The sequence below is a fragment of the Canis aureus genome, chromosome 29 (assembly GCF_053574225.1).
Source record: "Canis aureus isolate CA01 chromosome 29, VMU_Caureus_v.1.0, whole genome shotgun sequence".
Lineage (NCBI taxonomy): Eukaryota > Metazoa > Chordata > Mammalia > Carnivora > Canidae > Canis > Canis aureus.
This window is the reverse complement of record NC_135639.1, coordinates 29,891,895-29,919,218: the sequence shown is the minus strand read 5'-3', so window position 1 is coordinate 29,919,218 and position 27,324 is coordinate 29,891,895. Positions and strand designations below refer to the sequence as shown.

At 48.9% G+C, this 27,324-nt stretch overlaps 1 long non-coding RNA gene across 1 annotated transcript; it reads left to right on the top strand.

Moving 5' to 3' along the window:
• The first annotated feature begins 271 nt into the window (after positions 1-271).
• Positions 272-26,063, top strand: LOC144301293 (uncharacterized). Its single transcript, XR_013368112.1, has 2 exons — positions 272-399; positions 20,136-26,063. It is a non-coding gene; the product is annotated as an uncharacterized LOC144301293 (long non-coding RNA).
• The last annotated feature ends 1,261 nt before the right edge of the window (positions 26,064-27,324 follow it).

The following is a 27,324-nucleotide window of genomic DNA, read 5'->3' as shown; positions in this document are numbered from 1 at the left end:
GATGGGGTCCCTCCCTGGAACCACTAATTATGGTGACCTGAAATGGTGCCAGCAAGTGGCTCTGAGCCCTACCTGGCCGGGCACAGGACCTGTCCAGGTCGAAGCCCTCTGCCCACCCCTGGTCCTCTGCCACCCCCCTCCCCACCCCCCAGCATAATCAGCTCCGGTTTTTTTAGTTGGAGAGCCTGGCTCCACCCTGCCTCTTGGCCCCTCGAGTCCCAAGAGTGACGTCTGAACCCACCTTGCCCTTGCCCTTGCCTCCTGCCTGGGTGGGAGGGCAGAGAAATGGTTACACGCAGCGTGTTCACAAACAAGACACGCAGGCACCCGGGCCAGGGCCGGCCACCCCGGGCGGGCCTTGGGCCAAGCTCCCTAATTTGGTCTCCTCCACTGGAGCAGGTTGGTGAGCGACCCGGGGGCGAGGCCAGCTGTCCGGGGGACCCCAGCGCCCCAGCCCCCCGCCTTCAGGGCCCTTGGGGAGAGGCAGCAGCGAGGCAGACAGGACCGCGAGGGAAGACGCGGGCGGGCGGCGGGGGCTCACCGGGGGGGAGCTCGGACGGGCGGCGGCGGCGGCGGTGGCGGTGGCGGCGGCGGTGGCGGTGGCGCAGGGCCGGACGCCGGGCGAGCAGCGCTGGCGGGCCTCCCGGGGCGCCCTGGGGCCCTTTTATCCCGCGGCGGCCCGCGGGCGCCCCCCACCCCGCCGCCCGCGGAGGAGGCCCCGCAGGCCCCGCCCCCGGGCGGACCCGGTCGAGGCGGGCGCCCGGCCGCGCTCGGCCCCCTCGGCCCTGCGCCCCCCGCCGGCCGCCGCCCGGTGCCGCCCCCGCCCCCGCCCCCGCGCGCAGCCCCGGGGCCGCGGGGGCAGCCGTTTGCTGGGGGGCGCTGGGGCAGGACCCGAGTCCCGCGGGGGGCCGGCGGCGCGGTGCCTGCGGGCTGCGTCTGCCTGCGGTGCCCGCCGCCTCGGGGGTCCCGTCCCACGCGCAGCGTCCGTCTTGGAGCCGAGGCCGAAGCCGGGGGCCCTGCCCACCCCGCCCCCGGGGTCCTCCCTTTCAGTGAGTCCCGGGAGGCGGAGGTGTCAGTGCCCAGCGCGGGATCCCCCGGGAGCGGGAGCGCCTCGCTGTCACCGGGCCATCGGGCTCCCTTGGGGGCGGGGCGGCCAGAGGGCCGTGGGGGGCTCGCTTCAAACCCGTCGAGGTCGGGATGGTGGTGCCGGTGCGCTGTTTGCCGTAACAGGCGGCCCTGCCATTGCCCTGGTCCCTGGAAATGTATTGAGCACTTGGTGCGCGCGAGATCTCTGGTCTGCCCATTGCACAGTTGGGAACATTGAGCCCCAAGAGACGCGACTTGCTCTGCCCCGCCCCCCTTCTCCCAGTAATAAGCCGTAAATGGATCAACTCAAATCCTTCTCTAAACTCCTTATGGAGTTGAATGAGGCAGTCCTGGCCCTTGACAGGCCCATGGGGGGAGGGTACGCGTAGAGGGTGGGGTGGGGGTGGGGGACTGTGTGATAAAACAAAAGTAGAAAACCTTGAAAGAGGGGAGGCCCATCAGCGCAGCTGAACTCCTAGGCACCCGAATCCCAGCCCCATTCTACCAAATTCTTCCCCATAGTCCTGGTTCCTCCCAGGGCCTCGGTGTCCCCATCTGTAAAATGGATAGAGTTCCAGCCTTCCAGCTTCCTCCCTAGGTCCAGATCAGTACAGCCTGGTTCCTCCTCTTTCCCCAGCCTTGCCTGAATGTCCTTCCAAAGGCTCATTCATTCAGCAAATCTTTATTGATTTTCTCCTTGCTAGACAGGGTGCTGGAGTGCTAGACGCTGCGGGGGCGGGAGGGGGGTTTCCCAGTCTGGTGGCCGGGGCAGATGTGTAAGCAAACACTAGCACAAAGCACAAGGCAGAAGGTGATAAGGGCTAGCTAGGATGGCAAGGTGGACCTTTCTGACCCTTGGGTGATAGCCAGGTCACACTGACCCGGCTGTGGGAGGACTACTGTCCACCCCTGGCCGCTCATGTCCCAGATGTCCCCCCAGTGCCCCCGCCCCGCCCCATCAGGGCCCAAAGCATTCCCTGCATGAATCAACAGGAAAGAATGCTCCCAGCCTTGGGTCAGTGGCAGCGGCAGCAGCCTGGCCCCACCCCTGGGGACAATGAGGCAGCTGTGGGCTAGGGTGCCAGGTATGCCTCAGCCCCCTCCCCATTCCCAGCCACTTCTTATGCTGAGCCAGGAACAACACGGAGGGCCCGGAAAACCTGGGCTCCACCTGCTGCCAATCACCCACCCAGAACTAAAAATACCCCAGAGGCTAGCGGCTGGCCGGGCTAGAGCCCAGGGAATGAATGGATGTGTTGCCCGGAAGTCCGTTGACCTACAAGACTCTGGGCAGAGGCTGAGGCCAGGGAGCAGTGGAAGGAGGAACCCCCCGGGGGCAGAGGTGGGGGGTCACTGTAAGGCTCTTTCTCAGAAGTGAAGCTAGCTCAAGGACCCACACGAAGCAGGCCCGTTGATTCAATCTGCTGGCATATACTGAGCACTTGCCATACACCACGCCCTGTGATAGAATCTGCGTTTAGAGTAAATAGAAGTTCCAGGGACCCCTAGAGTCGAGGAGGACACCGACCTGTATATCGAGAGGTCCTTGGCTCTGGCTGTGGCTGTGAGCACAGGCACGAAGGAGGTAGCAGGCCGTCTCCATCAAGTCAGAGCTTATTGAGATGAACTGAACTGTCCCATTTGACCCCCACAGCAATCAAATTTAAGGGTGAGGAGATGGCCACTCAGCGGAGCAGCGGAGAAAATCCCACCACTAGTAAGACATAGGGCTGGGCTTCACACAAGGGGGGACACAAACAAGCCAGATGGGATCCCTGTCCTCAAGGAGCCTGCAGGGTGGTGGGGGAGACAGACTCACAGTCAGCCAACAGACAAGGCATTCATTCTCATCATCATCATGACAGCCAGCAGGTGTGGAGCAGTTGCTCTCTGTATCATCTCATGTAATCCTCTTGAAATCCCCATGGACAACACTGTCATCACTCTCCTTTACAGATGATGAAACTGGGGCACAGAGAGGTTACGTGATTTGGTCAGAACCACACAGCCATTTTCTGCAGAGAGTAGCGAGTGGTGAACTGAAGCATAGTTTGCTCTGTGCTCTGCGCTCCCCGTTACAGAGCAGGGGCGGGGAGGTTGGGGGTGCAGGTAGAGTCTGAGGATTGGAGGCTTCAAGAAAGAAGTGCCTTGAAGGATGGCTTGACCTGCTAGCTGTTATAATGATGACAATGCCTCATCTGTTGGCTGATTGTGGGTCTGTCTCTCCCACTACTCTGCAAATTCACTAAGTAGAGAGATGGGAAAGTGGGGTGGTCATGTATAGTGCTTTGGACGCCCTGGAGTGCCGGGCAGGTGTCGAGTTGTCCCATCTCTTTCCTCCAGTCCCCCAGGACCAGGGCATATGTATTACCATCTTGCCCGCCCCTCCCATGGTGAGGAGCCGAGAGGTTGAAAAGTAGCTAAGACGAGTCTCTTTCCCATGGGGAAACCCACCTAAATCAGGGCCTGTGCTTTCCTTCCAAATGGAAAGGCCAAGCTCTCCTGCAGAAAGCTGTGTCCCGGGATGTTGGTAGGGAGTGGGACAGGGACCTGGCTAGAGTACACAGTTCCAGGGCTGCTGGGCAAGCTTTCCTCTTCGATGGCCTTCAGGGCTCAGTCCAGACCCACCTCTTTTGAGACTCATTAGGGAGGCAACTGTACAGTTTAGGAATCGGGGGATCCGAGTTCTTGTTCTGACTGTCTGAACTGTGTGGCCAGGCAAGTCCTTTGGCCTAGCCCAGGGTAGGTACAGCCCCCTGCATCTTCTTGTCCTGCCTTTGTATGCCTGCCCTTTGACATCCAAGGGCCAAACTGCTCTCCTCTCTTCCTACATCCTGCCTGTTGCTGACTTCAGTGAGCAGATTGACTTGTCATGCCTTAGCTCTAGAATCCTCAGTGGCTCACTGTTGCCTGTAGGATATGGAGAATCCACTGCTGTTCCTCCTGTTCCCTGTCCTTCTTTCCACTTCTGACTTCATTTCTTCTATTCTATCTGTCCTTGAGGCCTCAGTCTGATCCCAGCTCCTCTACTAATTTGCCCATGAAAGCGTACATGAATGCTCTCAAAGTATCAGGTCCCAGAGGAGTCACAGAGCTAAAGCAGACACGATCGCTGCCCTCGGTTATGCACCAGCCTGATGGGAGCTGACTCACAGATGTGGCGGTGATGGGACAGTTGACTGGGATGACAGGTGGCAGGACTTAGGGAAGGGAACTGACTGGTCCCACGCAGGACAGGCTTTTCCTTTGCTGAGAGCTGTTTAACCAGCGTACAAGGCTTTTGTTCCAATGGGAGGGGTGGGAGCAGAGGGGATTTTGAGAAGTCTTGGGGTGGGGAGGCGAGGAGGTGGATCTAGCAGGGATGGACCTCCAGGGAGAGGCTGGCTTGGGAGATGGTTCCTGGGGAGAGAGAGAAATGAGCTGGCTACAGTAAGGAGAGGACATTTTTGGGGAAGACAGAGCTGTTAAAGAGAAATTTTAGGAAGTTTTGTTTTGCAATATGCGATGTCAACTTCCCCCCTATTCTTCTGAAAGCTTCAGAAAAATTGCCCTCGAAGCGTTTGGAGTTGCACAGGCTCACCTCAACCTTGGCAGGGCCTGGCATGCGTCAGAGGGCCTCATGTCATACATCTAAGAGTTAAAAATCAAACCTAAGTCATTGTTAAATAAAACATGGTCTCTCTTCCTGCCTTGACAAGTAACATCTTCGGAAAGACCTAGAAGACCAGATTTGAATCCAGAACTTTCTACTCCTTAGAGTTCTGTATGAAACATGTTATTATGGGAGGTATCTACCTCTGACCCTGAGCCCAATGTGACCCATCCCCTTCCTCTCCCACCTTCTGCTCCATCCCACACAGCGAGGGACCTTCTGCTGTGACAGGAACACGTGCACAGGAGGCTCTGTCTAGAGCCCCCCAGCAGCTGCCCTTTGGCCCCCCTGGGCCTGGGTGCACAGTCTGGAGGTGCAGTCTGCATTCGGAAGGAAGGGCTGGAAGCAGGCTTGGCTTCTTGGGCAAGGCACTCCTTGAGCTTCTTTTGGAGGTGGGATGGGGGCTCCAGGAGGCACATCCCCTTGGCCCTGTGAACTCTGTGCCCTGTGGGGGAGGGTGCAGTTGGCCAAGGGCCCCAGGGATGCCCTCTGATGCGTGGATGGCCAGAGCAGGGAGCAATGCCCAGGTCTGAAGATGGCCACCCAGGTGTATGGGTGGGGGGGCCAAGAGGCACCACATGGAGATGGGAATGTGGCTTACAGGTGGGGGAGAGGTGGGGAGCCGAGTCACTGAAGTGGTGTTTAGAGGTGCTGTGGGCCAGGCAGCCGCAGGTGGGGGGCACTGAAGCTTTTAGGAAATTTTTTTTTTTTTTTTTTTTTTTTTAGGAATTTTTTTTTATCTTTGCTGGTGCTGTCTTGAGCCAGTATTTAACTCTTCACAGATTTATACCTTTGGTGGGGGGTGGGGGTGCTGGGAAGGGGTGTTCTGGAGGTAGATAGGGAGGATTTTAGCAACCCATAAGCTGCTGAAAGCCAGAGAACCTGACTTAAACTCCCCCATGTCCACCTCTGCCCCTGGGATCCCCAGCTCAAAGGCCCTGAGTTCCCACAGATGCTTGAACGTTCAGTTTGATTGGATACCAATAGCTTAACATGCGCCTCTGCCCTCAGCCTGTTCCAGCCCCCGCTCCCCCAGACACAAGCTCGCACCTCATTACCCTGCTTGTCATATTGAAGTCCTCGCCTGAGGACGGTCATCAACCAGCATTCTCCCCATCATCAGTTCCCCCCTCCCCGCCCTCCAGGGCCTCCCGCCCCGCTCACTCCCTTCCTTTCTCTCCCTGTCTCCCACTCTCAGTCACAGGCCCCTGCCCAAACTCCCCCTACCCAGGCCTCCTCTAGTCTCCTGAGAATATCTTCCATCCTCTCTTCCCCCTCAGTGCCACCTGCAAACCCCTACTCTCCCTGTCCCAGTAACTAACACTGGTGATGCTGGGACACACTTCTATTCAGGTAAATTAAAGTCATAAGTTCTGGAGGAAATGAGACAGGATGAAGACTCAGCGCCACAGCCCAGAAGCCTCCCAGGCCCCTTCGGAAGCTCCCAGAAGTCTGTGCTGCCCTTCTCACCCGCCTATAATTGAACCCCTTTGTCCCCAGGCAACACCAGACAAGTTAAATTAAAAAACATTTCTTATTCCACGCTGCTTTCCTGGATTTTTAAAAACAACGAATAAAGTAACTGCATTGCTTTTCCCAGTTTCTTGTGCTGGCTGAGGGCAGTAGGCCTCAGTGGGCTATCCTGGGAACCTTGAAGCCCATGCAACACCTCCCCTAGCCCAGGGACTCGCCTTCTCTTAGCCTCTTCAGGAATATCGTTAGCCAATTTGGGGGCAGAGCCAAATTGCAGGCCTAAGGGTTAGGGGCCACTCCTTGCCTCTGATCAACAGGGTCAACGTTTCTGAATGACCTCTGGGCTTAATTATGGCAGTCAGTGGGAAATACGAGTTCGGGAACAGAGCTGTCAATTAAGGACATGTGACCTAAAACCAGTTCTGTATTCTCTTGCATCTGAGTTTGTTGATCTAGAGCTTTGCAAATATTGTCAAGGTTCCTTGTGAGGAATTAGTTTTCTCGAAAGCTAGGACTGACAGGCTCCAAAGGGTTAATTTTCCTGTAACCAATGCTCCACTTCCAGGAACCAGGAGGGGGCAGCAAGGAACTGCCTGGGTGGAGCACTCCCAGGACCTGGCCTGCCCCCAGAGGGTGGGGGTGGAAACCCACAGGGACAGAGGTCAGGGTAAGTCCCTGGATGAAGCAGGGGCTGAGTCAAGACCAAGGCCAGAATCCTGAAGGTGAGGTGAGGAGCCATTGGCATTAAAAGCCACACCAGGAGTGAGGGTCGGGGGTGCAGGGAAGAAAGACAAGCCCCACCAGAAGGCAAGGCTGATGATGGGCTGATTCAGATGACAGCAGACAGAACTGGAGGCTGGCCTGGCAATCTCACACTTCAGCCCAGCAGTTCTTGGATTGTGGTCCCAGACCAGCAGCAGCGGCATCCTCTGGGAACCCATTAGAAATGCCAGTTATCAAGCCTTACCTCCAGAAACTCTGGGGATGGGCCCTAGCACCTGTATTTTAACACATTCTCCAGATAATTCTTATGCCTGCTAACATTTGAGAACCAATTCTCTAGATAATACTCTTGGAAAATGTTTGCACTGACAGAGTCTAGAGCCTTTTTATGGATGCCTTTTTCCTTAGAGTCCCAGACATGCCTGGTGAGCTCAGCCCTCTTGGGGTCCTCTTGTGTTATAAGGAGGCTCCTCCACATATGATGGGCCAAGTTTTGGGGGATCACAGTCTTCTACATCCCAGTTATTCTCAAATGGATTTGCAATCCCTTCATGCCATATCTTCTGTCCTATGTAGAGTTCTACAAGGACCTCTGCATCCTTAAGGAGCATTATCAGGGTGGTGGTGGAGGGATTCCTCACTATTGGGCCAGGAGTGGAAGTCAGGTCAACATCGAGATTCTGACAGGATCTTCCTGCATGACAGGAATTTCACCATCTATTCAATGCCACAAAATCTATGCCATTGTGAACATCAGCCTGAAGTCTGAGATCTTCCGGGAGACCAGTTGGCCAACAGGTGTCATTGATGCCCAACAGCTCTGGGCAGGCAGAAGGGGCCCAGAGCTGGTTCCAGAGGCCCTCTTCTTTCTGGAGCTGGTCCTGGCTTTCATAATTCACAGTACATCTTGAGTTGCAGGATAATTTTTCATCCTGGACCATTCTGGACATACCAGCAGCCCAAGAAGAGTTAAATAGATACAAGGTTGTTAATTTGTTCACAAAGGAAACTGCCCAGAAAGGACAAGAAAAGCTTCATTTCCTAGCCATTAACTGAAAACCACTTTTCTTAGGACAGCCTGACCTCTAAAGTGTGACTGAACTATCCAGAAAAAAAATGTAGATAAACGATGTCTCCTTTTAGCATTGAGAGCTAGTAAACAAAGTAGGAGAAAAGGAATTCCACCAAGATATCAGCAGAAACTTAACTTCTTAGGGGAAATAATTTCCTCTCCTCATTAGTAATTAATGAGCATAAGCTTCTGCCCACCAGCGCTCTGAATTACTGTCACTATGGTGAGGTGGTGTGACAGGAACTTGGTGCAGTGCCTTGCGCCTTTGGCAGGGATTTGTAAACCAGAGCTAAAGGGTGAATTCATCTCATTCAAGTCAAGGTGATATCTTGTCCTAAATATTGGGCAGAGATCCGTCATATTTGTACAGAGAACACTTTGCTGCAATTGGTGGAGACACAAAGAGATAAAGACCCAGTTCCTACTCTCAGTGTAAGTCACCTAAGTCATGGGTTATATTTATATCATTATACGAATTACATGAATTACATCAACCCGTGGAATCTGTGTAGATAAGATCATTCATTTACTTGTTCATTCCACAGATGTTTATTGAGCATCTACTATTTATGTAGCCACTTAAAGAAATCTAGAAAAGTAAATATAATCCAAGTTTCCCAGGCTCTTTGTGCTACTGGAGTCATACTAATGGGAAAGGTCACATTTTCTAGGTTCTTGTCTCTATTATTTAGGGAGCACTTCCAGCACCCTCTGCCCCTGCCTTCAACCAAATTCTCACCCAGTTCACATCTAGGAGTTTTCAGCAGATGGTCAATATGGACTCATAATTGAGGCTATAAACTAGGGTTAAATTGTAGTGTCTTCCGTAATCTTCTTTCCCAGCCTTGCACCCTCCCCTCCCCCACCATTGATGTTCATTACCTGAGAAGCTTCTTGAAAAATTTTCAAGTACTCTTGGCTAGTGCTCACTGAGAAAAAAGCTGAGATCCAAGCCAGAGGGGCTAGCTCTTGATGCTTCTAAAGCGGCCACCTCTCATGGCATAGAAGGGTGCCACCTTCCCTCCAAAGTGAGGAGAATGCCTTTCACCACCCCAAGACACCCCCTCCCCATGGTTCTGTGCTGTGTCACCTGAAGTCTGGTCTGTTTCACTGGCCTACAGCCTACCTTTTCACCTATGTTGTTATAGCTTTATATTAAGTCTTATATCAATAGTATGAGTCCTCCAACTTTGTTCTTTTTCAAAATTGTTTTGTTTTATTCTAGTTACTTCGTCTTTCTACGTACATTTTAGAATCAGCTTGTCTACCAAAGAGCCCACCAGAATTTTGATTGGAATTGCACTAAATTTCTACATCTGTTTGAGAAGTGATATTTTAAGATAATCGTGCCTTCTAATACACAAACACAATATGGTTTTCCATTTCTCATTGATTTCTTTAATTGATGATTTGTAATTTTTGACCTAAAGATCTCAAATATGACATATATGTTGGATTTATGCCTAAGTATTTCACATTTTGCTAATATTATAATGGCACTTAAACATTTTAAATTTTCAATTGATCATCACTAGTAAATAAAAATACAATAATTTTTTACTCATTGACTTTGTGTCCTGAGAAGTTGCTAAACTCACTTCTAGTAGTTTATATACTCCTTGGGATTTTCTTCGTAGAAAAGTAAGTCATCTGTGAATAGGGACAGTTTTATTTCACCCTTTACAGTCTGGATGCTTTTGTTTCTTTTTCTTGTCCTATTGCATTTTATGGTACTCCCAATATTGGATATTTTTGTCTTGGATTGTTTCCAATATTAAGGGAAAAGCATTCAACCTTTCATCATTAAATAAGATGTTACCTGGAGGTCCAATTCACCTATGTTGTCAAAGTTATTTGTGTAGAGTTGTTCACAGTATTCTCTTATTATTCTTTTGATATCTGACAGGATGTATGTCTATAGGTGTTATATTCCCTGATTATTCCTGATATCGGTAATTTGTAATAAAAAATCTCTTTTTACTTGTCATTTTCTTGCTAGAAGATTATCAATTTTATTAGTCTTTTGAAAGAACCAACTTTTTGTTTCATCAATTTTCTCCATTGTTTTTCTGTTTTCAGTTTCTGCTCTTATCCATATTATTTCCTTCTTCTGATTTGTGTTTATCTTGTTCTTTTCCTAGTTTCTTGAGGTAGGAAATTAGATTTTTGATTTGAGGCTTTACTCTTTTCTAATATAAGCATTAATGCTATAAGTTTTCCTCTTAGCACTGCTTTAATTCTGTCTCACAAGTTTTGATATATTATATTTTCATTTTCACTTAGGTCAGTGTATTTGTTTGTTTGTTTGTTTCCCTTGAGACTTCTGTGACCTATGAGTTAGTTAGAAGTGTGTTGTTTAGTTTTCCAAGTATTTGGTGATTTTCCAGTTTTATTTCTATTATTGATTTCTATTTGATTCTATTACGGTCAGATAACACACTCTGTATGATTTAAATTTTTAAAAATTTGTTGAGGTTTGTTTTGTGGCCCAGGATATGATCTATCTTGGTATATGTTCCAGGGACACTTGAAAAGAATGTATATCTTGTTGTTATTGGGTACAGTATTTTATAAATGTCAATGAGATTCTGTTGACTGATGGTGGTGTTGAATTTTATATCCTACTGATTTTCTGATTGTTCCATCAGTTGTCAAAAGAGGAATGTCGAAGTCAATAACTATAATTGTAGATTATAAAAATAATAGATTTTTTTCTTTCGGCTTTTGTTTCACACATCTACAGCTCTGTTGTTTGTATATGCTTATTTAAGGATTCCTTTTTTGGGTGGATTGGTCCTTTTATTATTATATAACCCCTATCTCTGTTTCTGGTCATTATCTTTGTTCAACGGTATACTTTATCTGATATTAATATAGCCAGCACTCCTGCCTTCTTTTTTTTTTTTTTTTTTTAGGTTTTATTAATTTATTCATGAGAGATAGAGAGAGAGGCAGAGACAGAAGGAGCAGCAGACTTCCCACTAAGCAGGGATCCCGATGTGGAACTCTATCCCAGGACCCTGGGATCATGACCCAAGCCAAAGGCAGATGCTCAACAGACTGAATCACCCAGGTGTCCCCTGCCTTCTTTTGGTTAATTCTTGAGTGATATCTTTTTTTTCCCCTATCCTTTCCTTCCAACTGCCTATGTCATTATATTTGAAATGAGTTTCTTGTAGATAGAATGTGGTTGGGTCATGTTTTTAAATCCACTCTATCAATCTCTACCTTTTAATTGGTGTATTTAGACCATTCCCATTTAATGCAATTAAGTACTTAAGTCTGTCATTTTGTTTTTTCTTTTCTGTTTGGTCTGGAATTCTTTTTTCATTTGTTTGTTTCTCCCTTTCTTTTCCCTGCCTTGCTGTGGGCTACTACAACATTTTTTTTAGAATTCCATTTTGATTAATCTATAGTGGTTTTAAAAAAGATTTTATTTATTCATTTGAGAGACAGCAAGAGAGCTCAATCTGAGGGTAGGGGCAGAGGGAGACGGAGAAGAGGCCAGACTCGGGGCTTGATGCCAGCATCCCAAGATCATGACCTGAGCAGAAGGCAGATGGCTTAACCAACTGAGTCAACCAGGCACCCCTAATCTATATGATGCTTTAGGGAATATCTCTTTGTGTACCATTTTTTAGTGATTGCTTTAGGTATTACATTAAACATATAATTTTTAAGTCTACTGTTATTGCCATTTTCCCAGTAGCAACCTTATCTCCCTTTGTCTTTTTATCCTCTCCCAATTATAATATACTTGTCTTAAATATTCCCTTTACATAAATTTATAACCATACAAGTCACTGTTAATAGATTTTGCTTCAACTGTCAAACATAGCTTAGAAAACTCAAGAACAGAAGAAAATAGGTATTTAGCCATCTTTTATTTTTCTGTTTTTCTTTCTTCCCTCCTGATATTTCAAAATGCTTTCTTTTGATCATTTCTCTCTGTTTTTTAGAGAATTGCTGGACATTCTTTTAGGATAGACTTCCTAACAACAAATTATTAGTTTTTTTCATCTGAGAAGGGCTTGATTACCCTTTCATTCATGAAGAATTTTTCTTGCTGGATATAAAATTCTGTCTTGACAGTTCTTTTCTTTCATTTCTTTTCTTTTTTGAAAATGTGTCATTTATTTTGGGCTTCCTTAGTTTCTGATGATGAATCCCTTGTCATTCAAACTGCTTTTCCCCTATAGGTAAGGACATTTTTCTTTCTCTGCTTTCAAGATTTTTCTGCCTTTCGTTTTCAGAAGTCTGACTATGATGTATCTCAGTATGAATTTGTTTGGGTTTATCCTGTTTGGAGTTTGTTCATCTTGAATTTATTGGTTTACTCATTCTGCTAAATCTGGAACATTTTCAGCCGTTACTTCTTCAATTTAAAATCTCAGTGGGTGAACTCAAGAACAAAATGGAAATGACAGAGGAAAGAATCAGTGGATTCAAGATAGAAAAATAGAAATGACCTAATCTGAACAACATAAAGAAAAATTGAATTAAAGAAAGAAGAAGAAGAGTTAATGAAGCCTCAGGGAACTGCAGGACAATAATGAAAGATCTAATATTCATCATTCATGTCATTGGAGTCCTAGAAGCAGAGGAAAATGAAGGCAGGATTGAAAAAATACTTGAAGAAGTAATGGCTGAAAATATTATTGTATTTTTCTGTTCCAAAATTTTTTTGGCTTTTCTTTATATTTTCTTTCTTTTTTTTCCCTGAAGATTTCTTAACATGCCTCCACTCAGTAGAGATGCAAGTCTCAGCTCCCTGCTCAACCTTCTATTATTATACCACCCTGTGTCTGGGTGGGGATTAGGTATTTGTTACAGCCTGGTAAGGGTGGAAATCTGGACTCTTTACTTGGCTTTTGCTGATGTGGGTGCATGTGTGTGTTTCTCAGGTTGTGGGGGAATGGTGCCACAGTGAGTTTTTTTCTATGGTATTTCCTGAAGTAGAGCAGTCATTGTCTAAAAGTTTTCTGTCTAGATAGGCTTCCTGATCCTTTGGCTGAGAGAGTTGGCTTTTGCTGGGGCTTTTGTGGTCTGTGTCTGTTGGTGCTGCCAAGCTGTTGGCTTCTTCAGTAACAAGTCTGGGATATATGAGGCAAAAAGAAAACTCAAGGAACTCAATGTCATGTCATTCCTTGGTTTCCAAAGTCCCTAGCTGGCTTGCCTTCTTCTCTCTACTTTTTCTGGAGTCTTCTTACATTTAGGGCATTTATTTATCAACTCTTACTCTTTCTCCAATTGTGTCCTCAATTGTGGAGGTTACCTTTGGGGCATTAACCACCTTGTGGGGATGTGGCATGGTGCATAAGAAGCATCTGCTATATTACCATGCTGTGAATATGGAATCTAGGCGTATTGACAGCTAATCCTATAATCTTTGGCCTACGGTATATTCTGACCTATGGCATACTCCTAACCATTATGTCTAGGTTGCTCCTGACTGATTCTAACTTTGCTGGCCTCTTCATCAACCAGACTTCCCCCAGTGTTGACTCTCCCATGGGATTCAGACTGCTTTCTGATGGAGGGTAGGGGTAGGCAGGGCTGGATGCCATTCTTAGATACCAGCTGTGGTACATTGAATAGTGGCCCCAAATGCAATATGTCCAAGTTCTAACTCCCAGGATCTATGAAGGTGACCTTGTCTGGAAGAAGGGCCTTTGCAAATGCAATTTAGGACATAGAAATGAGATCATCTTAGATTTAGGGTGGCTCCCAAATCCAATGACTAATGTCTTTATAAAGGAAAGGAGAGGGAGAGTTGAGACACATGAACACAGGAAAAAAGACCACCTAAAAATGAAATTGGAGACTGGAGTTATATTGCTAGAAGTTAGGAAACTCCTGAAACTACCAGAAACTGGAAAAATTGAGAAAGGACTCTCCCCTGAAGCCTTCAGAGGGAGCATGGCCCTACCAACACCTTGATATCAGACCTCTGGTCTCCAGATTTTGAGGTAATACATTTCTGTTGTTTTAAGCCATGTTTTATAGTAATTTGTTGCGGCAACTGCAGGAAACCATAACACTAGCACAGATGGAAATTTTTGCTGTGAGAGGACCAAGCTCTGCAAAGATGGAGCAGCTGCCCCATTGCTGTTGTCACCTCTGATTGCTGGAAAGCAGCCATTCCACAGTTTGTTGGCTTCATGGCCCTCACCCCTGATATGACTGAACTTGGCCATATCTACAGTATTTGTACCCATTCAATTTGGCCCTGACCTGCATGGTGCCTACACTCAGGATAGCCCTGGAGTGGCTTGCGTGCCCCTACCTTGCCCTCATAGAAGACACAGGATATGGCTTTTTATCCATCACACTTCAGATCTCTCCTAGTAGGACCCTTTGGGGTGACTTGGATAAGTTAGTTAGTGTGTGTTACCTAGAAACAATGGATACCAACTTTGGCTAATTTAAACAAAAACAAAAACAAAAACAAAAAATAGAAAAAGAGAATTTATTGCAAGGATACAAGAAAAGCTGAATAATCCAGGCTGATAGCAGGCTAACAGTGCAGGGGACCTGGTTAGTAGCCAGAACTAAAGGACAGGGGATTCAAGTTTCTGCCAGTAAAGTGGCCTCAGGTCATATCCCATCAAGTTGAAATTCAACCAGTGAAGGCCTGACTGGGGCAGATGATGCTAAGGGATGAGGAGGTGGTGGTGAGAAGTAGGAAGTTTGGAAGTGGAACCAAGGCATCCCAGAATGGGAGGATTAATTCCTCAAAAGGAATGTTGAAGTGCTGGTACCACAAAGGGGAAAGGATTCTGGGCGGACAGAAACCCCAGCTGCCTAGGCAAGGGACAAAAGCTGGCTCACTGTTCCTCTTCTCCCCCTGATTCCCCACCCCCAATCTCTACTTCTTCCTGCTCGGTTCCTCAGAAGGAGGAGAGAGAAACCACAGATTTTTTTTTAATAACTTCAGAGTATACCTCGAGTCAGTGATGGGCGATAATTAGACTGTGATTGTTCTATTTAAGCGCTTCAGTTAATCAATTTACAATCGCCTATGCTGTCTCCAAGTATTGATTATGGAGTCCTGCATCTTGGAAGTCTTAAAGTACCCTCCTGGGATGCTACCCCTGCCACTGTGATTCTTTTTTTTTTTTTTTTTTGCCACTGTGATTCTCATAGGCACGTGAACACCCTGCGCTGAGCCGACCTTTCCATGTGGTTGCTTGAGATACTTTTTCATCTTAATTGTTTCTGAAGACAGGATAGAATAGCAGCTCCTTCTAGTGCTGATTTGAATCTAAGTGGGAAGGAGCTGCCCAGTTAATGGGGCATACGGCTGTTCCCAGGTGGGAAGGATGGGGTTGACTGCTCCAGATGCCCTCTCAGAGAAGATACGGTTACAGCCTAGAGATTGACCATGAACCCTTGTAAGGATGATAATTGAAGAGAGGTGACCCTGCGCAGACACCAAGCCATCCCATCCAACCCATAATCATCATAGCAAACAACAGGGGCTCAGGACTGGCCCCAGGGCCTCACTAAGCAGAAGGGCCTTAAAAAGGGTATAGGCAGAATGGAAAGGGAAGGAAGGGCTGGTCGAAGGCAAGGAGGCAAATTGCAGTGTTTTCAACTTGGCCACACCTGAAAAAACACTTGAGCCTCCATCCTACTCCAGACAGATTGCATCAGAATCTCTGTGGTGGTGGTGGTGGTGGTGGTGGCTGTGGTGTTTCTGGGCATCTATATTTTTTAAGTACCCAGGTGACATCTTATTAAAGTTAGGAATCACTGAGTTAGAGCAGAGTCCTTGACCTGAGATCCATGGTGGGCTCTGGGAAGCATCTATGATGTCTCCCCTAAATGCAAAATTGTCTGTATATATGCTTTTCTAGGGGCAGGCACCCATTGCTTTCATCAGATTTGCAAAGTGGCCTGTGACCCTCCCAAGGACACAAAGCACAGGAATAAAGGGGATAGATAGCCTGTGCCAGGGAAGAGGAGGGAGATTCAAGCTAAGGTGATTCTGCTGCTGGTGGTCAATTGCAGCACCTCCTGTCACAATCCTGCAAAGCTGCCCTCCTACCCTTAGCCAGGCTGCCGGCCACCAGCCCTGACAGGAACCTTCCCTGTCAGCTGTATATAAACAGCTGCAAAAAGAGAACAAGTTTGGTGATGGACATAAAGTAAACTGGGATTCCCCTCAGACTCATCTCTCCCAAAATCAGGGCAGCAGGAACTGGTTCCAATGCCGTTTAAGGCAGTGGTTCTAAAAGTGTGTTCCCCAGAGCAGCAGTTTCAACATCATCTGGGAACTTACTAGAAGTACCAGTTATCAGGCTCCACCACAGACCTTCTGAATCAGAAACTCTGGTGGGGCCACCATTCCATCTGAGCAAAAGCCTGGGTACCCCAAGGTGGGAATACTGCCCTCAGGGAGTGAGGGCCTCCTCATTCATTGAATGTGTTCTGGGCTAGCCCAGTACCTGGGGGAGGCTGACCCAGCAGGCTGAGAGCCTTAGAACCCACAGCTGAGAGAGGCTGAATCAGAGAACACAGACGCTGGGACCAGGACAGGTTTATGTCCTGTTTCAGACATTCCGAGGCCTCTGCACAGCTAGTTCTAGCAGTCAGCTAAGAGTGTCATGTTGACTTGTGGGGAAAACGCAGCAAGCTCTACATCACGCAGGGAGCACGTGAAGGCAAGAAGGGGGTAGGCACCTGCATCCTTGTAGTCCACGCTCGCTGGCCGAGGAGCCTTGGATTAGGGCCTCTAATGTCCACAGCGCAGGGGCAACCGCGGGCCTGAGGAGCTGGCGATCCAGCTGGGCAGAGGAGGCGTGCAGGCTGCTGGCTGTAGCACTACTTAGAGCCAGGAACCCAACAGGAGGGGACATATGTGAGTGTTTAGGGGGAGTGCGAAGGCTGGAGGGAGTAACGTGAGGGGGTCTTCTGGAAGAGGGAGCCACTCGTGCGTGTAGGGTGTGAGGAGCAGGTAGGTTATCCAGGGGGATGCACACTGGGTGGGAAGGCATCCCCCAACAACCTCCCGCATGGGACTGAGAGAGGGGAGACTCCGGGTGGGTTGGAGCAGGTCAGTGGAAGGGCCCCATAAGGGGATAATGCTGGAAAGGTGAGGACCAGACGCTGCAGCCCATCCCACAGGCTTAGTAGGGGAATGGCACTATCAAATGGTGAGCTAGGAAGAGCAATGTGGTAGCACAAATGGGAGCACACCTGGGGGTTATTCCTGGTCTCAAGTGATAAGGACCCTCCATTAAGGCATAGGCAAGTTAGTGAGAAAAGCTAATGTATGAGCTAAGTAAGGTCCTGGTTGTCATTGGAAGATTTTCATTAAAGTGCTGCGCTCCTTGCCGGGAGCGATCCTCAGAGCCTTGGCTTCCTTCCTTTCCTAGGCCTGCAAGTGCCCATCAATAGAAAGAGTATGAATGAAACCAAGGCTTGTGCAAAGAAACCTGGCTAGTGACCAGAACGAGGGAGGGGGGCCACTTACACGTTCCTCAGCAGGAGAGTAACGAAATAGCCCGTGGCAGAGCCTTGTTATACAATGCGAGGAGAGAGAGAGAGAGAGAGAGAGAGAGAGAAACAATGAGGCAGCTCTGTAGGCACTGACATGAAGTGGTTGCCTGGCATTTTGAAAAGTGAAAAAAGCAAGTTCTGTATCAATACGGTAGCATGATGCCATTTGTGTAAATGAGAAGAACTTCAAATGGTAGGTGGGCATGCAAATGCATTTTTAAAAAGGTCGAGAAAGATGCACCCCCAATGAATGACAGCAGAGGCCTGCAGGGAAGGCAGAGTAGTCACAGAATGGCCATGAGGAGGGCCCTCATACCCAGGTTTGCTGTCGAGGGGGCGGCAGTGGGGGTCTGTGTGGCCGGGAGTGGGGTGAGATGAGAGTGACCCCTGTGGAGGGATTCTCAAACACTGGTGTGCACCGGAGTTGCCAAGGGGCAGGTTGAGATGCAGGTTCCTAGGCCCTGTCCCAGACACGGTGTAGTGGGTCTTCAGGGTGAGGCCCAGACTTCTGCATTCGACACCATTCTGACACCAGTGCTCCCTTGCAGCACTCCTGTGGCAACTCCATAAAACCACTTTCCTCCCTTAGCTCGGTGGCCAGGTAGCTGGGCGGATCAGCTTCTTCTTCAGAAGTGGAGGAGGCGGGGGGCATGTGGTGGGGGCAGCCCTTTGGCTCTTCTGTGGGATTAACACCATTCTTAACAACTGCCTCTCACTCACTGACTCACCCACTCGTGAAGTTTGCTGCTGCTGTCTCCTCTAGGACCTTCATATATTAAGGGACAAAAGTAACCATGCAGATTTCCCTGGGTGGTTTTTAAAAGAGACCCGAACTCCCCAAATCATCCTTCCCAAATTCATTTGGAATTCAAAGCGAGTGGGGAAAATGGGCATTAATTAAATATTTAATTGATGTCCATTAAGTTTGGAATATTGGTTTTAGTTCAAATTTATGACATGGTTGTGTTTTTTATAGCTGCACATATATTGCGTATAGGCCATTGGTTCCCTTCATGTAATAAAGTGTTCAGTATATTTATGCCCATTTTATAGGACTTGGAGCAGAGCTGGAGTATTGTAAGCGGTTACAGAGACATACAGTATTTGCTTTTATGACGTTGTTGTTGGTATAAATTTGCTGTTAAGTCACCACTGATCAGACCAGTAACCACCAATTACAACCCCGGGCCTCTGGGAAAATGTGTGCTGCTTTACAACAATCCATTTTATTATGCAGTTTTCAGGTACCTGTTGAGGCAAAATGGAGTCTGCTTGTACATTTACGAGTTGGAGGGGGTCGAGCGTCCCCTCGCTGCATGTGGCCAAGACCAGGAAGAAACCTCCATGACTTAAAACATGAATTTGGAGATTGACTGTGGGCCTGAGAGGGTATGAGTGACAGATCTGCAGGCAGGATGAGGACCCAGGCTTCCCTGGCTCTCTGTACAGCTCCAGAAGCCCTTGACTTGACTCCTTCCACCTGTGATGAGGAGCTTGAGAATTTCTGGTCTACAGTCAACAAAACTGATGCTAACATCATTTCGGGTCCAGTGGAAAAAATGAGGCCAGCACTGGCCCTTTTTCCAGGGTAGACCTTGTTTCCAGGAAATCAGTTTTGCCTAACTTTAGATTTCCAGAATGCTCAAGTAGGACCTACTTTTTTTTAACCAACACCAGAACTGGGAGAAAGTTTTGGGAACTGAGGTCCAGCATCCTTCCTTGAATTTAAAAAACTATAAAGAACAACAGAGCAACAAACAAAATGACCTTTCCTGAAAACTTGGTGTGTGCCAGGCCCATGATAAGGGCTTTACAGGTATTGGCTCATTTGATGCTTAGGGCAGCCCCATGATTGAGGCTGTTGTCACCCCCATTTACAGATGATGAAAGTGAAGCTGGTAAAGTTGAGGGGTTTGTCCATGGCCAGCCAGCCAGAAAGTGGCTCAGGGGACGATGATCTTCTGATCATCTGCTCTGGGGACCTCTCTGCTGCTGAGTGGGGGAGTGGAGGCTTAGATTCCAAGAGTCCAAACCTAGAGAGGTGAGGAAGAGCTGAGGCGTCATGGTGGTCCAGAGAGAAAGTTCAAATTTATTCACCACTTTTGCCAGAGTGGAGCTCTCTCCTCTGGATCAGATCTGTTCCTTGGCTCTTATGTCCAGGAATTGTTCTCACACCACCAGAGACTTGTCAGCTGGGAAACACGGATTGCACATGGCTAGAAAGTAACTTTTCCTCAATATCTCAAGAGGGGTTCTTTCCTCCAGGATGGCTTGCAGGTAGGCTACACTTGGGACCTAAGCCTTTAGTTAGACCTTCTTTGGATACTCACCACAATCGAAACACCCTTATCCAACCTGGAAGCATCAGTCCCAGTAAACCACGGTTCAGGAAAGCCAAGCAACCTGCCAACAGGCACACAGCTCAGTCCATGCTAAGACCCACTTCTCCCGTGACAAAGCCCAATCTCTCCCCGCAGGTGTTCATGTTCCCAGGTCTACCTGAAGCCTCGCTTGAAGTGTTCTCTACCTTACACACACCTGGTGCTTTGGGGGGAAGCACACAATCACTCTGACTTGCCATATAATTCATTCCCGGACTTTGTTTTTATTTCTGTTCATTGGCAGGAGGTCAGCAGTTGCCGAGTTTTATGGTGAAAGGAGGGTATGTCTACGAGTCCTGGGGGCGATGGAACTGTCCCGTATCCTGACTGCCGTGACGGGTATGTGAATCTATACATTTGTTACTGTACACCGAGAATGAAAGAAAAACTAGAAAGCAAAGGATCTTCCTCTGTTGGAACACATCAAACTCTGACAGTACCAGGAAGAGGGACTTCACGTGGAGGAGGGTGGTTCTGGGGCCCGTTCTGTGGATCTTCCCTTTAGCTCTCCAAACTGGTAGGACAGCCCTGCTTCAGAATCCAGATGGGCAGTGGGTCTGTCTACAGCAGCGCTGCCCTCAGCTCTTGAAGAAGTGGCCACAGCACCAACTATCTGCCTCCTTTCTCCATGGAGTTGGGCTGGTGGGGACAGCAGGCTCCAGGGCTTTCTCTGGTCTCCTTTGGGACTGGCCAAGAGGCTCCAAAGCCCTGTTTCCTCTGGATGCTGAGGAGCAGCTGATGGCTGCGGGGGCAGAGGTGTGACGTCCATGCGGTTATTCCTTTGAGTTGTGCTCCACTTCCTAAGGTCCCAGAGGAAGAAAGCCCCCCTTCACTCCCATGCCCACCATCATACACCCAGAGAGAACAATGTGTGGTCACTCCATCTGCTACTGGGGCAAGTCCCCCAGAAAGGAATTAGCCTGAATTGGCCAACTGAGCCAGGGCCCCAAGGCATGTGGACCTGGATGACCTGAAGGTACAGGGAAGAGACCCAGGGTGGTGACACAAGTGTTGGCACTGGCCTCCGGCCCCGTGCGGCCAGGACACATCACTGAACCTGAGCTCTGTGGAGGGCCACATCAGGAGGCATGAGGAGGAAAGACCAGGGTGGTGACTTTAACCAGTTTGTGGTTCCACGAGGGAAGTTCTCCGAGTGGCAGCCCATGGCATGAGCGACTGGCGAGGCCTTGGCACGGAGCCGAGCGGTCCCAGGCAGGACTGGGCTGCCAGCCTGGGCCGCCAGTACTTTTCCTCGCTTACTCATCAGACGAAAAAACAACTCCACCCACTTGCGGTGAATGCTGCCCTGCATTTTTCACCTTTGGGCTATCATTCCGAGGAAGAAATATCAGCCTAGGAGGAAAGTTTTGGCCAGGTTCAAAGGGAAGGGCTTGGGGAATGGAAAGTCCTTTGAAACCTTGCTTGCATGGTGACTGTCTGACCTAGATTTTTCCCTTTTCAGAAGTATGCTAGGAGCTCAAAGGGCCGGGTGTCATGTAGATATGGGTGTGACGGAGTCTCGGGGAAAACATACCAACCAGAGCACAGCCGCAGCCCCGCTCAGAGAAACCTCAAGCCTGAGCGTCAGGCCAGACTCCAAAGGGCAGCCTGGCTGTGGGCGCCTCCCGTGGGGGCCTCTGGGGCCGCCTGCAGAGGGTGAGGCCGGTGCCCACACATCGTCCTTGGCCGGTCCTCTAGTGGGGCCAGCTCCTGTCTGAACATGAGGCTCGCCTCCTTTTCACCATTTCTGGGGGGCCTCAATCCCTCAGATGAGGGTGATGAGGCTCAGGAGAGGATCCCAGGCAACACTGCTGTGAGGGTGGGCAAGGGAGGCTGGAAGACAGGAGGGGGGACCAGCTCTGCTGGAAGTGGTGTAGACAGGCACCTCAGCATCAGCGTACCTGGGAGCAAGGCAACAGGGATGCCAATCCCACCACTGCTCACACTCGGGAGGTGGGAAGAGGAGGCTGCGGTGCTGGTGGCAGGAGGTTGGGCCGAGTGGTAAAGCCTGGGGGGCTGTGGCACACAGGCTGAGGCATCACACCACAGCAAGCTTTAGCTGAGTTTTCACACTGCCCCCTCCGGGCCCCCTGAATTCTCCCCCACTGCCGTGGCCTCAACGCTGCCAAACAGACGGCCCTATAGGGTCACCCGGCCCGACCCCATTCTTGTACATTCAACTCTGTGGTGCCCTGGCTGGGGAGGCTGGAAAGAGACAAGAAGGCAAGAGGAGGAAGGAACTGGCGCTTGCTCCTTCTCAATTTGTTTCTTGTTCCTGTCAGTCTCGCCCTAACAAAGGTCCTGCATCCCGGCAGCAGAAGTTGGTTCCAGTTTCTAGCCTTTCCGGCATGCTTCTAGAATCAGCCTCCCTGCGCCTGCTCAGATACATCAGGGGGGCAGCAGATGCCCGGCCGCCCGCTCCTCCCACTGCAGCCCCGCTTCCAAGCGCGCACATTCTGGTGCCCCCCGCTCTTCCTGTGCTCCTGCCTGGGGGAGGGGGGCTGCGTTTGTAGTTATTCACTCTCTTTCCCATCCAGTATGGCTTTAAGCAGTTCTCTAGATTAAATTGTCCCTGATAAAATAACTGTTGTGGTTCCTGTTTCCCCACCACACATGGACACAGACCCCACAGCTACCAAGCCGACTGCACGAGGAAGTTGTAATTCAACACCTGCTCTTCATCCATCAAAGGCATGGGTGGCTGCCGGTGTCACCAGTCACCACACTGCCATGGGGCCATTCCAGCCCAGAGCAAAAAGCCCGATGCCCCGGTTGGCCTGTGTAACCTGATCATGTGCAGAGTTAGGGTTTCCCTTCTGCCACTAGAAGTAGTGATCCCTCTCTGTGGGGTTCCTTGAGATCTTCGGGGTGGGGCTTGTGTGGAGAAGCCCACAATGGGAGCGCTGGCCTGGCCTCAGGTCTCCTTATGCTTTAGTCCCCTCTGCTCTCCAGATGGCCATGACGCCCCTCGGGGCTCCCCACCTCCATGGCTCCCTCCCAGGCTACCCCCATCTTCCCTCCTCCTAGTCAGTCGTTAGGGGTGGTCCCGTCAATGTGGGAGATCTGAGCAACATCAGCCAGTCTCAGAGCTGAAACAGAATCTAGAGACCCACTGCTCTGGGCAGACCCCTGGTCTGTCATTTTATTAATGGAGAAACCGAGACCCAGAGAGGCTTGGCAGCTTGTCCACGGTTGCACAGCTTGTTAGAGGCAAGTTTGCAGCTAAGGCCAAATTCTCTATTTCTGGAGAGCTCTGAGCTCTTCTCCTGAAATTTCCCCTGAAATTACTCAAGTCTACAGGCTTCTGTAGGCCAGCTGGGGTCAGCTTGTTTCTGCCCAGTATCCTTCTCTTCTAGACTTCCTGAGAAGTTAGTGTTTTCTGTCTAGTTCCCTGCTCCCTCTGATTTAGCCCTCCGTTTCCTCCGAGCTTCCCTGTCCTGCCAAGCTCTTCCGTATTCTCTGCTTCTGGTCCAGCTGCCCTCTCCCACCCAGCTCCAAAGCCTCTCTGCCCCTCTTAGCCAGGCTGGCGGCTCTCACTTTCCCATTACCAGTTGGCCCTTAGCAATTAGTCCTGACTGTTGGATTGTGTAAACAGTGGCTCAATGTGGAGTATGGCCCTGTAATCACAGGCCAGTCCCTGCACCACTGTCCCATGGGCATTTGTGTAGCTGTCTTGTACTAAAATACTGTTCTTCTCTGATTGCAGGCTTGTGGGTAACATTCTTCTGAGGGCTCTTGGGAGGATGGAGCATCACCCTTTATGGTACAGAAGCTATCCTTCTGTTGATCAACCTGGCAATCCCCAAGGCATTGCACTCTGGCAAGCTTGCCAGTGCAGCACACAAGAAAGCCATTCTTCTCTCTTTGAGGAGTGAAGCAGAGGCAGTTCATAGAAATCATATCTAAAGCCTTTACCCCCAGGCTTAGCATAATAGAGCCTTAACTTACATTTTGCTAAGAGACTATTTACCCTGGTTCAGAGCTCTCAAGGCTGATGTAAATCCAAATCACCCAGGGAAGCTGTTTAAAAATAAGTTCCTCCGCATCTCCCCACCCCCAGCTTTCAGAACAGTCCCTGAGAGCAGAGTGTGTTTGTCGGGGGCAGGGTGGGTGGTCTAAGGAACTTCATATTTTAAACTCTCTACATGATTCTGATGGTTGGCTAAATTGAGAAGCACTGCCTAGACAGGTAACAGAGGCTGTGGTGAGGCTGTTAGGACATGTTGGTAGGGAAAAGAATGCAGAGAAGGGTCCGAAGAGCATGGAGAATGAGGTCATACAGTTAAGCCCTTTGAGGCTGGACATATATTCTAGAACAGGCTATATGGAGACAGATTCTAGGTTCTTCTCTATATATGGCAGTGCTTCTTGGTCAAGAGTATCTTCTTCAGGGTCACATTATCTCTAACACACAGGCTGGGAAACCACTGGGCCCTGGTCACTCTAACCTCCTGCGCTGCCAGGCACATAGGATGGCAGGCCTCTGGGGCTTCTGGGCAAAGCCGATCGATGTCTTCAATGTTTCCTACCATGGCCCCACACAGTGAAAGTTATTGAATAGTGTTGGTAAGTCTCACTCTGACAAGACCATTAGCTTTTTATTCCCTGTGAGTCTGATGACAAGAAAAACACATTTTGAAAATATGTGACTGACACACCTTTGCCTCTATCACTTCCAAAATCCTATCATCTATCTATCTATCTATCTATCTATCTATCTATCTATCTATCAAAAAATTTAGCAGCTTTTATACATCAACCAGTACCTGAAGGTGGTTTGCACTGGAAACCCGGGTGACCATAGTGGATGTGTGTCCACCCTGTCTCTCCTGGCAAGGACCAGTAGCCATGTTCCTGTTGGGTGACCTGCCCCAATCCTGGCTTGTTTTAATCAGGGGTCATTCCAAACAGACCCAATCTTATTTTCTCTTCCAATAAACAATAATCAGAACTGAGAAAATGGAGCCAGTATCTATTTAGACCTATAAACTGAATACTCATGAACACTGGAGGCATTTTCTGCCAAGAACAGGACAATTGCCCACAGATGGAAGAAGGAGATAACAGAGAGGAACAGAGATGGGAGATGGCGATGGGTCCTGGTGACCTCACCACTCTCAGTTTACCACCCTACGAAGGTGTGGTACACTCAGACTCTTGGCTTCCATTAGATACCACCATGTCTTTGTAATGTAACCCTCCCTCCTCCCCCCTTTTTTACATAAGTCCATGACCATTTTCTGTTGCTTGCAACCACTGAGCCCTAACTCGTGAACAGGGAATGAGGTCACCAGTCCAGGTTGCTAAAGCAGCCCAGGGACAGCATGGAAGCTAACGAGCATAATAATGTCATGCATTTGTTATTGAGACCTGCTTTACATCAGACACAGATAAGTATTTTATATTCACCAACTTTAAAAAATTTTATAGCCCTAAAAGGTAAATGCTGTTATCTAATTTTACAGAAAGAGAGTTGAAGCTCAAGGAGAAGAGATAGCTTTCTCAACTCACATAATGAGTGGTAGAACAGAGATTCAAACCCATGTCTCATTTGAAAATCTAGCTTCTTTTCAACGACACCATGCTGCTTTCACACGTTGTGTAAGACTGCAGAGGATGCAGATACTGGCAGGCTGTTCATGTTAGGTATACCTGGTATCTGGAGTATAAAAGCCAGGAAGGCAGAGGCTACAGCCCAGCTGATGGCCCGAGGGTCCAGTAGGTCGGACACTTTCAGGCAGAGGCCGTCCAGGACCCTGGAGAGCTCCCAAGGAGCAAGGAGGACGAAACCCTTCTGCTTGGCAGCTCAGCCCCCACCCTGCACCTCTGGAAGCTGAAGGCTGTGCAGTGACATTCAGGGAAGGTTTCTTCCCCGTTATCTTAGGTCATCCTCCATATCTTCCTTCCCCATCATAAGTTTTTCCCTGCATCAGCTTTTGGGAGAGAATGCTGACTTTGGGTGCCCATCTCTCCACGTCCAAAATGTTGAAAATAAAAAAAATCTTTCAGGCTAGCCCACCTTTTCATAGATGAAATGATTGACAAATGTGAACTGTTAATCATCCAAGCTTCCTTTGGCAATGTAAAACCAAACTGGTTGTTTTGCATAATAAAAGGTTAAAATTATGAGCCATACAGAGAACAAATAAAGCTTGATCATTCAGGCTCAAAATTTGTGACTGAACATCCTTGCACTTGCTTTTCACATTTGCTCCATCGTCACATGTCTGCCCTCAACTATGGCTGTTTATTTTTAATCTATGTTTCCCAAAAATAGATATTAATAATTTTCTTGCAGCTTCTCTGGCAGCGCCCTCCGCATCAACCAGGAGCAACAATATTTCTTCGACCCTGTGCATTTGGGGTTTTCTTTGACACTGAAAATGGGTATTTTGCTTGGTATTTAAGTTGGCTCTTTGTAGGAAGCCCTGGCCAGTTCAGACTTCCTTAATAAGTTCTTCATGACTGCATTTGCGATGACGTTAATGAAATCATTCTGAATATCAGTGGGCAGATAATGAGCCCAGAGGCAGTGACAAGGGTGAAGGCCCAGATGGATGGAGGGAGTGATGGTGGGGTGAGTGAGGAGAAGGGGGAGCAAAGCTTTCTGGTTCCTAAAGGAAGGTGGAAATAAATTTTAACCCCCCAGGGTCTTCTCTCTTTTTTCTCTTGTGTGGAGAGATTCTGGTGAGGAGTATCCAGCAGTTTAATAGTTCTGTCTTCAGCCTGTGAAGGGGAATTATATCCAGGAGTCTATTCTCCACTGTCATGTTCTCCATCTAGAGAAGTTAGTTAGGATATCCCTTTCCTTGCTTAGAGAAAGACCCTGGGAGTAGAGTCTCGATGCTCTCTGGACACATTTGGCTTTGTGCCCCATTTATCGCTCTCCCTACATTCCTCCACACTGGCTGGCACTCTACACCCTACCACTCCTTCAACACTGCCCACCTACACTGCTAGGAGCAGCTCCCGGCCTCCTGCCCTACTATTCCTGTTCCAAGCAGATGTCAGCCTGAGCTCCTATTCTACCCTGGGGCTGCTCTCCATTTCCTCGTCCTGGGGAAGGTGAAGGAGGCACTTAGGGCCTAGCAAAGGGCCCCTTCAATCTGCTCCCCGAGTTTGTGGGTCACCACAAGCTCTCCATCCTTGGCTGAGCCAGCTATTCATAATGGAAAAGGAGAGTCAAAGGCATGGACAGGGCCATTTGGGAAGGGTCTGAGATAGGAGGTGGTGCTGTGCCATCGCCCCAGGCCACCACGTACTGCTGTACAGGTGATGCATTGCACCACTCTAGCAGTTCCCTTCATGTTGTGCACATTGCAGATTTTTGTAAATGAATTACCATAGTTTCCCAGCAATCAGGTATCTTGTGCTAGCAAAACCAAGATATCACAACAATTTTTTTAACATTGGAAGCAAAATGAGGTATGCAA